This window comes from Hyperolius riggenbachi, chromosome 2 (genome assembly GCF_040937935.1).
Source record: "Hyperolius riggenbachi isolate aHypRig1 chromosome 2, aHypRig1.pri, whole genome shotgun sequence".
NCBI lineage: Eukaryota > Metazoa > Chordata > Amphibia > Anura > Hyperoliidae > Hyperolius > Hyperolius riggenbachi.
Window position 1 is genome coordinate 80,195,344 of NC_090647.1, and position 12,085 is coordinate 80,207,428.

The 12,085-nt window shown below is 44.1% G+C and overlaps 1 protein-coding gene across 2 annotated transcripts in view; it reads left to right on the forward strand.

The window, feature by feature from the left end:
- Positions 1-1,376: 1,376 nt before the first annotated feature.
- Positions 1,377-12,085, forward strand: part of LATS2 (large tumor suppressor kinase 2) — a 75,726-nt gene continuing 65,017 nt past the window's right edge. Inside the window, exons 1-2 of one of the 2 annotated variants that reach the window (XM_068266956.1) lie at positions 1,377-1,507; positions 9,557-9,779. The gene's annotated coding sequence lies outside the window, so the exon portion shown is untranslated. The remainder of the gene's footprint in view (positions 1,508-9,556; positions 9,780-12,085) is intronic. The other variant, XM_068266957.1, reaches the window with a different exon arrangement.

A 12,085-nucleotide genomic window follows, 5' to 3' on the forward strand; every position in this document is an offset into this window, starting at 1 on the left:
GCCCCCTCTGCTCCAGGGCCCCATAGCAGCTGCAATTGCCCGAGCCTACGGTCCACAGGGGTCTCGCAGTGATCTGCAAACATGGCTTTCCAGCTTTTAACCCTCCTGGCGGTATAAAAAATTCCACCAGGAGGCAGCGCAGCAGTTTTTTTTTTTTTTTTTTTAAATCATGTAGCGAGCCCAGGGCTCGCTACATGATAGCCGCTGCTCAGCGGCATCCCCCCGCCCGCTTCGATCAGGAAATCCCGTTCAATGGCGACGGGGCGGGATGACATCACCGACGTCATTGGGAGTCCCGATCCACCCCTCGGCGCTGCCTGGCACTGATTGGTCAGGCAGCGCACGGGGTCTGGGGGGGGGGGGGGGACCGCGCGCCGCAACGGATAGCGGCGATCGAGCGCGCAGCAGCGATCGAGCGCGGGGCGGCGGCGATCGGTGTGCTGGCGCAGCTAGCAAAGTGCTAGCTGCGTCCAGCAAAAAAAATAATTAAGTAAATCGGCCCAGCAGGGCCTGAGAAAACCTCCTGCGCAGCTTACCGCCAGAAAGGTTAAAGAACTACAAGTCCCACACTGCATTGCAGGAGTCTGACAGCCACAGTCATGATTCATAAAGGCAAATGCATTGTGGGACTTGTAGTTCTTTAACAGCTAGAGAGTCAAGTTTGCAGATCACTGGTCTAGAGGAAGCCCCAGGGCCATTCACACTTAAAAGCACAATATGCATGAGTGATTTTTCAGCGGTAAAATCACTGAACACTGCAGCGATTTTTCCGCAATCGTGTTTAGCGCTTCTATAGCACTGAAATGCGATAGTTGGGAAATCGCCTGAAAATGGTGCAGGCAAAGCGTTTGCGTTTCACGATCTTGGCCGATTTGCGGTGATTAGCGCAAATCGCTCAAGTAAAACGGGCGCATAGGGTTTTATTACACTAGCGCTTTGAAAAGCACTAGCGTTGGAGCGTTTTGCCGAAATCGCCAGCAAAAGCGCTCCAGACGAAATATATGCTGCCCTTTATTTCATCTCGTTTCCTATAAATGAAAACTAATTTCATGCTCTGTAATCAAAGTTGTGTTGTCCTATTTACTATTCAAAACTCTGGTTTCTATTCCCATGAATACAGTGAAGGCCATGGACTGCTCCTGGTTACCAGGGCCACACTACAACAACCTGAGGACGAGCAGAGAGCTGCACCAGTCAGTCACATGGTTCCCGTACAGCAGCAGATACCTGCACAGCCAGGCATTCACACACTGGCAGCTCACCGACTAGTCAGTCATCATCATCACCAGGGTGGACACAGACTGGGTTCTCTTGGGGCCACGCCTCCGGGCATCCTCCTCCAATTCCAGGCTGGCGGTGAAATGACGCAGGCTGCCTGGAACACGTGACCGCAATGGAATGCAAACAATGCGGTGAACGTCCAAGTCCGTCGTGCCGTATGTATCGCTGGTGGGGGGAGAGCGTGGACCTCGGGAAGCGGAGACTGTACGGAGAAACCCGAGCGCAGGTAACGGGACAGGCCTGGTCATAGTCACCGGCACACGTCAGGCACCCCGCTACTGCTGCTGCTCAGCCGGACTGCGGGGCATTTCACTGAAGAGTGAGGGCTGGAGAGTTCCGGATACTGGAATGCGGGGCTGGGAAGTAGTGTGGGCACCGGAGAAAGGGTTCCCTGGGTCCTGTCAGCGGATATATAGAGCTAGGGGTTCAGAGAGAGGAGGCATTCTGTACTGGAGTGCTGGCATGGAGCTTAGGGTGGCATTCTGTACTGGAGTTATATAGCATAGAGATTAGGGTGGCAATCTGTACAAGAGTTATAGCATAGTTTAGGGTGGCATTATGTACTTAGTTATATAGCATGGAGCTTAGGGTGGCATCCTGTACTGGCGTTATAGCATAGTTTAGGGTGGCATTATGTACTTAGTTATATAGCATGGAGCTTAGGGTGGCATTCTGTACTGGAGTTATAGCATAGAGATTAGGGTGGCATCCTGTACTGGAGTTATAGCATAGTTTAGAGTGGCATTCTGTAAAGGAGTTATAACATAGTTTAAAGTGGCAGTCTGACTCTGTACTGGAGTGGTGGCATGGCGTTTAGGGTGGCATTCTGTACTGGAGTTATATAGCATAGAGATTAGGGTGGCATTCTGTACAGGAGTTATAGCATAGTTTAAAATGGCATTCTGACTCTGTACTGGAGTGGTGGCATGGAGTTTAGGGTGGCATCCTGTACTGGAGTTATATAGCATAGAGATTAGGGTGGCATTCTGTACTGGAGTTAATATCAGAGATTATAGTGGCATTATGTACAGGAGTTATATCATAGAGTTTAGGGTGGCATTCTGTACTGGAGTTATGTAGCATAGAGTTTAGGGTGGCATTCTGTACTGGAGTTATAGCATAGAGATTAGAGTGGCATTCTGTACAAGAGTTATAGCATAGTTTAGAGTGGCATTTTGTACTGGAGTTATGTAGCATAGAGTTTAGGGTGGCATTCTGTACAAGAGTTATAGCATAGTTTGGGGTGGCACCCTGTACTGGAGTTATATAGCATAGAGATTAGGGTAGCAATCTGTACTGGAGTTAATATCAGAGATTATAGTGGCATTAGGGAACTGGAGTTATAGCATAGAGATTATAGTGGCATTATGTACAGGAGTTATAGCATAGAGATTAGGGTGGCATTCTGTACTGGAGTGGTGGCATGGAGTTTAGGGTGGCATCCTGTACTGGAGTTATATAGCATAGAGATTAGGGTAGCAATCTGTACTGGAGTTAATATCAAAGATTATAGTGGCATTATGTACTGGAGTTATAGCATATAGATTATAGTGGCATTATGTACAGGAGTTATAGCATAGAGATTAGGGTGGCATTCTGTACTGGAGTGGTGGCATTGAGTTTAGGGAGGCATCCTGTACTGGAGTTATATAGCATAGAGATTAGGGTGGCATTCTGTACAGGAGTTATAACATAGAGATTAGGGTGGCATTCTGTACTGGAGTGGTGGCATGGAGTTTAGGATAACATCCTGTACTGGAGTTATATAGCATAGAGATAGGGGGGGGCATTCTGTACAGGAGTTATAACATAGAGATTAGAGTGGCATTCTATACTGGAGTGGTGGCATGGAGTTTAGGAAGACATTCTGTACTGGAGTGGTGGCATGGAGTTTAGGGTGGCATTCTGTACAGTAGTTATAGAATAGAGATTAGGATTTTGTACAGGAGTTATAGCATAGAGCTTGGGGTGGCATTCTGTACAGGAGTTATAGCATAGAGCTTGGGGTGGCATTCTGTACAGGAGTTATAGCATAGAGCTTGGGGTGGCATTCTGTACAGGAGTTATAGCATAGAGCTTGGGGTGGCATTCTGTACAGGAGTTATAGCATAGAGCTTGGGGTGGCATTCTGTGCAGGAGTTATAGCGTAGAGTTTAAGGTGGCATTCTGTACAGGAGTTATAGCATAGAGCTGGGGGTGGCATTCTGTACAGGAGTTATAGCATAGAGCTGGGGGTGGCATTCTGTACTGGATTTATAGCATAGAGCTTGGGGTGGCATTCTGTACTGATTTATAGCATAGAGTTTGGGGTGGCATTCTGTACCTGAGTTGTGGCATTCTGTACTGGAGTGGTGGCATGGTGCTTTGGGTGGCATTCTGTACTGGAGTTATAGTATAGAGCGTGCGGTTGGCATTCTGTATTGGGTTTGTGGCATTCTGTACTAGAGTGGTGGCATGGAGCTTAGGGTGGCATACTGTATTAGATAGAGGGCATGGAGCTTAGTCTTAGTTGTTTGCTGTACCTGCATGGGAGTGGTAGCAAGAAGTGGCATTCTACTCTGGAGTAGTGATATGTTGCCTTAGAGCAGGCATGGGCAAACTTGGCCCTCCAGCTGTTGAGGAACTACAAGTCCCACAATGCATTGCAGGAGTCTGACATCCACAGTCATGACTCATAAAGGCAAATGCATTGTGGAATTTGTAGTTCCTTAACAGCTGGACGGCCAAGTTTGCCCATGCCTGCCTTAGGGGAAGGCATGGAGTTTGAGAGACAAAGCACAGAACTCTGTCAAAGTGATATTTTGTACTTCCAAACACTGTAAAGGTAGGCTGTTACATTCAATACAGTCAAGGCACTGTTAAGGTAAAACGTGGCACTGCATGACAGTCATGTGGCTCTAGACAGATGATACGAGCACCACAATAATGGCATTGATCTTTGGAGTGCATTGCTGGAAGACAATTTGGGCACTGTAGTGATGGTCTGAAGTTCACAAAATGTGACATGAAACATTTCAAGAATCGTTGTTCTAAAAAGTAGAAACACATCAGTGTAGACAGGGCATGGGGTCCTGAAAGTGCAAATTGTATTACTGTGCTTTATGGGGGTGTCATTCAGAAGAGATGACACAAATGAGTAGGTTGGGGCTAACGACGCTACGCTAGATTTTTCATCAGTAATCAATCATGATTGTCTCAGACATAAATCATTATTATCGTGTCCCTTTTTGCTTGTCATCCCCACTCCATCGAATAGAAAGCGCTTCTCTGCCGTTGCCAAGCGCTGCGTGTGTGCAGTGCTCTTTCAAAAATCCCTCTCCTTAACAATTATTTAAAGGACAACTGTACTGAGAGTTATATGTAGGCTGCCATATTTATTTCATCCAGTTGCATAGTAGTCCTGCTGCTCTATTTGGCTGCAGTAGTATGTGAATAACACCAGAAACTGGCATGCTGCTAATATTATCAGATCTAAAAATGTCAGAAACACCTGATCTGCTGCATGCTTGTTCAGGGGCTATGGCTACAAATATTAGAGGCTGAGGATCAGCAGGAGAGCCAGGCAACTAGGATTGCTTAAAAGGATATAAATATGGCAGCCTCCATATGGCTCTCACTACAGTTGTCCTTTAAGGCAACAGATATTGAACTTGTATGTACCTTTTAGTTCTAGAAGCAGTATCTGTAATTGAATATTCAGTGATTGGTGCAGATATGCCTATATTGAGGGGTTGTCAGAAATAATCAGAAAAGGGATGCAGTTTTAGAAATGTTGTCTAGAGCTTAGAAACGACAGAGGTTTGCAATGCAAGTGGGCATTATAGAGATAGTATGTTATGCCTGGTACGCACCATGCAATTTCCTGGAAGATAGACAGGTCGAATCCATTATTTCCAACAGGTCCGATCTGATTTCCGATCGTTTTTCTGATTGATTTTGTACAGAAGCGATCGGAAAATTGATCAGAAAAAGGAATGTAAAATCAGATTGAATCTGTCAGAAATAATTGATTTGTCCCATCTGTCTGACAGGAAATTGCATAGTGTGTACCAGGCATAACTTTGAGGCGTATTCATGTCACATTGTAATGGTAGCTATAATGTAATCAGTGCCGAATACCATTACTTTAGGAATACAGAATATACCCACCGATTCTGTGTAAGTCAAGTTTGCTGTGTCAGAACAGAGTGGTCTACTGCCTTGGAGAGGTTCAACCACCAGCCAGTACTTGCCAAGTGATATTTAGTTCTGAATTGGTATCGTTAACGATCACCAGAATGCACTGTCAGCTGTAGCTCTATAGAACAACTACATTTACTGCTGAGGCTGCATTTAGTGATTGATTGAGCAAAATATATCTCTGTAATAGAAGGCACGAGTTTACTATAAAGCTGGCATTTGGTAAAGAAATGCACTATAAAGTTGGCTTGCAGCTGGGGGGAGACTCATAAACCTCAGGAATGTGACAAGAGAAGCTCAGAGGGTCACAGCAGCTCAGAAGTGCCGTGACTCAGGAACACGATACAGGTGACATTCTGTGCTGGAATTCTGACATGAGTACCTCAGACCTGCAGCACTGCATAGGTGGAATGACTGGGGCAGAGGTGGTATGTGAGGGTGTGTCCAATGTGGAAGGGCTTCGCAGTTTTGGAGATGGGTAAAAAAGACTCTCAATGGTTCTATAGAATTTCCTCCGTACTCATTTTTTCAATTGTTCTGTAACATTTTCAAAGAAAAAAAAGACATTTTGGTTCAACATTTTCATTTCTTTATTTTAAATGAATTTCAATTGAAACATTGACAGCATCCTTAAAAGGAACCTGAGCTGCCATATTTATTTCCTTTTAAACAATACCTGTTTCCTGGCAGTCCTACTGATCTTTCTGATCAGCAGCCTCTGAATCACACACCTAAAATAAGCATGTGGCTAAGCCAGTAAGACTTCAGTGAGAGCACCTGATCTGCATGTGCTTGTTCAGGGTCTATGGCTAAAGGTGCGTACACACATGCGACTATAGTCGTTTGTAACGATCGTTCCCCGATCTTTACCAACGACGATCGTTACAAAAAACTAACCACCGACTATTAAGGCAAACGACGAACGAGCCAAATCGCTACAAAAGAAAGTTCTGTCTCGGCGGATTTTAACCAACGACGATCGTTTGCAAAAGTAGTACATCGTTGGAAACGATCGTTCGTACTAGGCTTGACATGCGCATTTCACTATTTCTCCGTGAAACTTCTCATTTTTATGCGCAGGCGCAATAGTTGCTTTCTGTGATGTAACGTTCGTTCTAACGATCAGATCGTTACACACATTTTAAAACTACCTTTACTTAGGTCGTTCTTTCATCAATTAAAAGTTCGTTCGTCGTTCTTAACGAACGATCGTTGTCGCATGTGTGTACGTAGCATAAGAGTATTAGAGGCAGAGGATCAGCAGGGCAGCCAGGCAATGTGAACTGCTTAAAAGGAAATGACTATGGCAGCCTCCACATGTCTTTTCACCTTGGGTTTCGTGTAGCCTGGTACACACTTTCAATTATGATTGGCCATTCACTGACCGATCTAAACACCTCTGTGTATTATGCAGGGCTGTGGAGTCAGTACAAAAATCATCCGACTCCAGGTACCCAAAATGGCCTTGACTCCGACTCCTCGACTCCTTTGTCTAATGGCCCGTACTCACGGGCTGCAAAACTCGCCTGTCGCCAGCACACGTGAGCGTGTGGGCGACAGGCCGGCGACAGCTTCTCGCCAGGTCCCTCCGCGTACACATGCGGAAGAGGGACCAGCGGCAAGGCGGAAGCTGTCGCTGACGTTCCTCCTCCCCCCGCCGGAAGCTCACCGGAAGGTCTGTGAACCTCAATGGAGGTTGCTGTCGCTAGTCCGCGTACTCACGCGGACTAGCGACAGTTGCGGCGGGGGGGCAGCGGCGACTGTCGCCATGCGATTGAAAGTTTCAATCGCATGGCGACATAGCGACGGGCGACAGTTCGGGGGCGCGCGCGCGTGCGACGGCCCATACTCACGGGCGACCTGTCGCCGCAACACGCGCGCGCCGCGTGTTGAGGCGACAAAAGTCCCTCGTGAGTATGGGCCATTATACTTACCAGAGATGTGGATTTTGTGCAAAAATCATCCGACTCCTCAGTTTATGAAACCATTCACTCTGACTTCGGGTAACCAAAATTGTTCCAACTCCGACTTCTCGACTACACAACCCTGGTATTACAAGGGTCCACAGATATTGAGTGCTATGAGCAGATTGTGTAGGTAAGGTAAACCCTCCTACTACATGGAGATGATAAGCTTGGTCAGTGATTGGCCAGTCATAACTGAAAGTGTGTACCAGGCTTTAGGGTACATAGACACATCCTATTTGATTGGCAAATCTTACCACCTCCATGTAGGATGCGGGCCAGTAGATTTTTTTAATACAATACTATGAACAGATTGAGTAGGTAAGCTTACATACTACAAGGGGCGGTAAAATTGTCCAGTGATTGGCTAATAAAAACTGATGTGGGTACCAGGCTTTAGAATTCGTGACTTTTTTTCATTGCTGTCTGTGCCCTTATTGGGAAGTCGTCCATCAACTCCAGTCCCCATTAAAGCGTTAATAACAGGAAGTAAGTCGAAATCTTTCTGGGGGAGACAAAACAGTTGGAAAAGCCCTAAGGTGGTTTTATCCCTCCTAAACTCTATCTACAACCGAAAGTAAAGGACCAATATCGTGAAAAAATGTAAAATGTAAAATACATGTGCACAAGAAGAGCATTTCTCCTAGACTAAAATGCACTATGAATTTACCTTTAAGCTCCTGTCGTGTACAGTAAGCAGTTAAACTCTGACAGATTTTGGACAAGCCTGTCTCCTCATGAGGGATTCTCAGGGTCTTCTTTATTTTCAAATGCATTTACTGAACAGAGGTTGCTCAGGCCACCTGCCAAAATAGAGTGCAAATGAGTGGGCGAGCTGGCTGGCATCTTTGTGTAGATCCTCTGCAGGGATTGCTTTTGGAAGGAATAAAGGAGATACTGAGAATCCCCCAAGAGGAGATTAAATAGTGGAAGACCTGACAGATTTGTCAGATTTTAACCATTTACTGTAAGCATGTCTGCATGGGTTTCCTTCCACACCCCAAAAACATAAAGAAAAGTTAATTGTCTTCCCCCTAAATTGGCCCTAGACTATGTTTGGCATATTACTATGGTAGGGATTAGATTGTGAGCTCATCTGAGGGACAGTAAATTACTATATATATATATATATATATATATATATATATATATATATATATATATATATATATATATATATATATATATATATATATATTCTGTACAGTGCTGTGGAAGATGTAGGCACTATATAAATACTAAATAATAAAGCAGCAGCAACATAAGAGAAAAGTCACTAATAGTGCTTTTTACTCTGGATGAAATGTACAGTATATCTTATAAGTGTGTGTACAAGTTTTTTCATAGTGGGGGGAGGGGTAATCATATACTGGTGCTATGTATGAAATTGTACTGGTGCTGTACTGTATGTGGTACCCAGTATATAACAGTATTTAAGCGATTGACTGGTTCAATTGGTCAACTCTCCCTCTCCCTACGTGGATTGGTCAGCTCTCCTTGTCTACCTGTTCATCAGAGCGGTATGGAAGAATAGATTGTGCTGATCCCATAAAACACGCCTCTTTCACCCTTCTGGCCCGCCCTTGTATCCTATTTACCTCCTTCTCTGCCTTTCAGATCTCGCGCAGGTGCGCCTGCGCCGCTTCACTACAGTCCTCAGCAGCGAGATCTGAGAGGCGGTAACCTGATAGGGCGTATCACCCGGCATCAATGACACCCGGCGTATAAGACGACCCCTGACTTTTCAGATGATTTTCAAGGGTTAAAAAGTAGTCTTATACGCCAGAATATGCTGTGCTTATATTTCCTCTGCTAAATATTAGTACTACTGTAACCGTATACTCTAGCTAATCAATGAGAGTTAACTTGTGACCCGTACCCTTCAGCTGAAAACATGCCTTCTGACAGCAGATTATGTTGTGCTGCCCAAAGGTGTGGCCCAGTATTTATGTTTACCTCTGCATTCTGTGGCGTTTTATGCATGGCTTGCTAAAAACTATAATACCCAGCTGCGGTGCTTGATCGGCCTAACCTAGAGCATTCCTGCTGCATGAGAGGCACATGGGGATTTTTTCTTCTCTCTCTCTCTCTCTCTCTTTCTCTACTCTGATCGGACTGTAAATTCTCCCCAGCTTGGAATGTGCCTCTGTGACTGAGGAGTTGACGCCAAGAGGAAAGAGGAGGAGGTGAAGGAGGAACTTTCTGCAACTTCCCAAAGAGAAAGGAGACGTCCTATTCCTTGGATTTTTTTTCCCTGTGCAACAGTGAAGTCTTTAAACCCCCGTGCTCCTCTGAAGGAACGTACCATGCGATTAAGTGAAAAGTGGCACTGCCAGGGCTGGGACACTAGCCAAGGTAATGTAAAAGACAGTTTACTCTCTCTTCCTGATGACTGTTTGGACTTGTGTCTGCGATTGTTTGAGCTTGTGTTTGAAACCACTTTGTGAACACGTCCTGTGGGCTCATCAGACGTATTTCACAGAGGGGTGTCATAAGGCCGCTTTTATTGGAAGGATGGTAAACATGTCCAGGTTGTTTAAGCCTCACGTAACATTGCTGTGCAGAGCGATAAGTGGAGATTAACCTTTCCCCAAAAACACATATCAGTGGCAAGGGGACAAAACAGTACATTGTGTCAGTGGTATATTATTACATGCCTTTCTTAGTATTGCTTATGTAAATATTTAGCTCATTGTTTTAAAGTCAGTAGTAAGTTTACACATTTTTACTGGGAATAAAAATAATACTCAACACTCTGTCTGCAGCCAGGTTCGGTCTCTGGCTAGGACACTACCTGCATGGAGTTTGTCTGTTCTTATGTTTGCATGGGTTTCCTCCCACATACCAAAAAAAAAAAAATACTGAAAGTTCATCAGCTCTTCACAAAAAATCAGCCCTAGACTAATTATTATTATTTAGTATTTATATAGCGCCAACATCTTTTGCAGCGCTGCACAGAGTATATCGTCTTCTCACTAACTGTCCCTCAGACTCAGAGGGGCTCACAATCTAATCCCTACCAGAATCATATGTCTATGTATGTATCGTATTGTGTACTGTATGTATCGTATCTGTATGCTTTTGGGGTGTGTAAGGAAACTAGAGTGCCCAGAGGAAACCCACACATACACAGGGTGAACATACAAACTCCATGCAGATAGTGCCCTGGCTGGGATTTTAAGTTTACACATTTTTACTGTGAATAAAATTAATACTCATCACTCTGCAGCCGGGTTCGGGCTGTGGCCAGGACGCTATCTTGCATGGAGTTTGTGTGTTCTTATGTTGGCATTGGGTTTCCTCTCTATCACTCAAAAACATTCTGAAAGTTCATTGACTCTCCCCAAAAATCGTCCCTAGACTGTACCGGGGATAACAGATTATGACTTTGGTAGGAGCGATAGATTGTAAGGTCCTCTGAGGTTAGTGACCTGACTATGAAAAGTGCAAAGGAAGATGTCGGTACTACCAGCAATTTTTGTCGTGTTGAAAGACTTGTAGTATGCAAATCTAGACAAAAACAAGACAAATAACATTTATATTGTGCTTTTCTCCTGGCGGACTCAAAGCGCCACAGCTGTAACCATTAGGACGCGCTCAGTAGGCAGAAGCAGTGTTAGGGCTGGAACCCACTAAAGCAATTTTTTTTTTTTTGAGCGTTTAGGGATCAGTTCAAAACGCTAGCGATTTCCCTAAACACTCAGCTAATGTTAATGGATGGGCCAAATTCCACTGGAACATTTGCTATTAGCAAAATCACTATCGCAGGACAGCATTTTAGTGGCGTTAGGGTTTTTGCAATGTAAAGTATATAAACGCTGGCTTAATTGCTCATCAATCACTACACACACTGCAAACTGTAAAATAAATGATAATACATTGAAAGGATCAATCAGAATTTAAATCGCTAATCACAAATTGCTACACAATCGCTGGCAAAAAGATTACACTTTTTAAAATCGCTACCAAAATCGCCAGAAAACGCTCAAGAAATTGCTTATAAAATGCTCATTAAAAACTATAGCGATTTGCAATTTGTAGTGGGTTCCAGGCCTCAGGGAGTTTTGCCCAATGACAATATTGATATACATTAATACCTAGTGGAGCTTGGGTGATTTCAAGTATTCAAAACAATGACAGTGGTGCCTATTAACCACTTCACCACTGAGGGGTTTTACCCCCTGACCACCAGAGCAATTTTCACCTTTCAGCGCTCCTTCCATTCATTCGTCTATAACTTTATCATTACTTATCGCAATGAAATGAACTATATCTTGTTTTTTCCGCCACCAATTAGGCTTTCTTTAGGTGGGACATTATGCCAAGAATTATTTTTTTCTAAATGTGTTTTAATGGGAAAATAGGAAAAATGTGGGGAAAAAAAAATTATTTTTCAGTTTTCGGCCATTATAGTTTTTAAATAATGCATGCTACTGTAATTAAAACCCATGAAATTTATGTGCCCTTTTGTCCCGGTTATAAAACCGTTTAAATTATGTCCCTATCACAATGTTTGGCGCCAATATTTCATTTGGAAATAAAGGTGCATTTTTTTCAGTTTTGCGTCCATCCCTAATTACAAGCCCATAGTTTATAAAGTAACAGTGTTATACCCTCTTGACTTAAATATTTAAAAAGTTCAGTCCCTAAGGTAACTAATT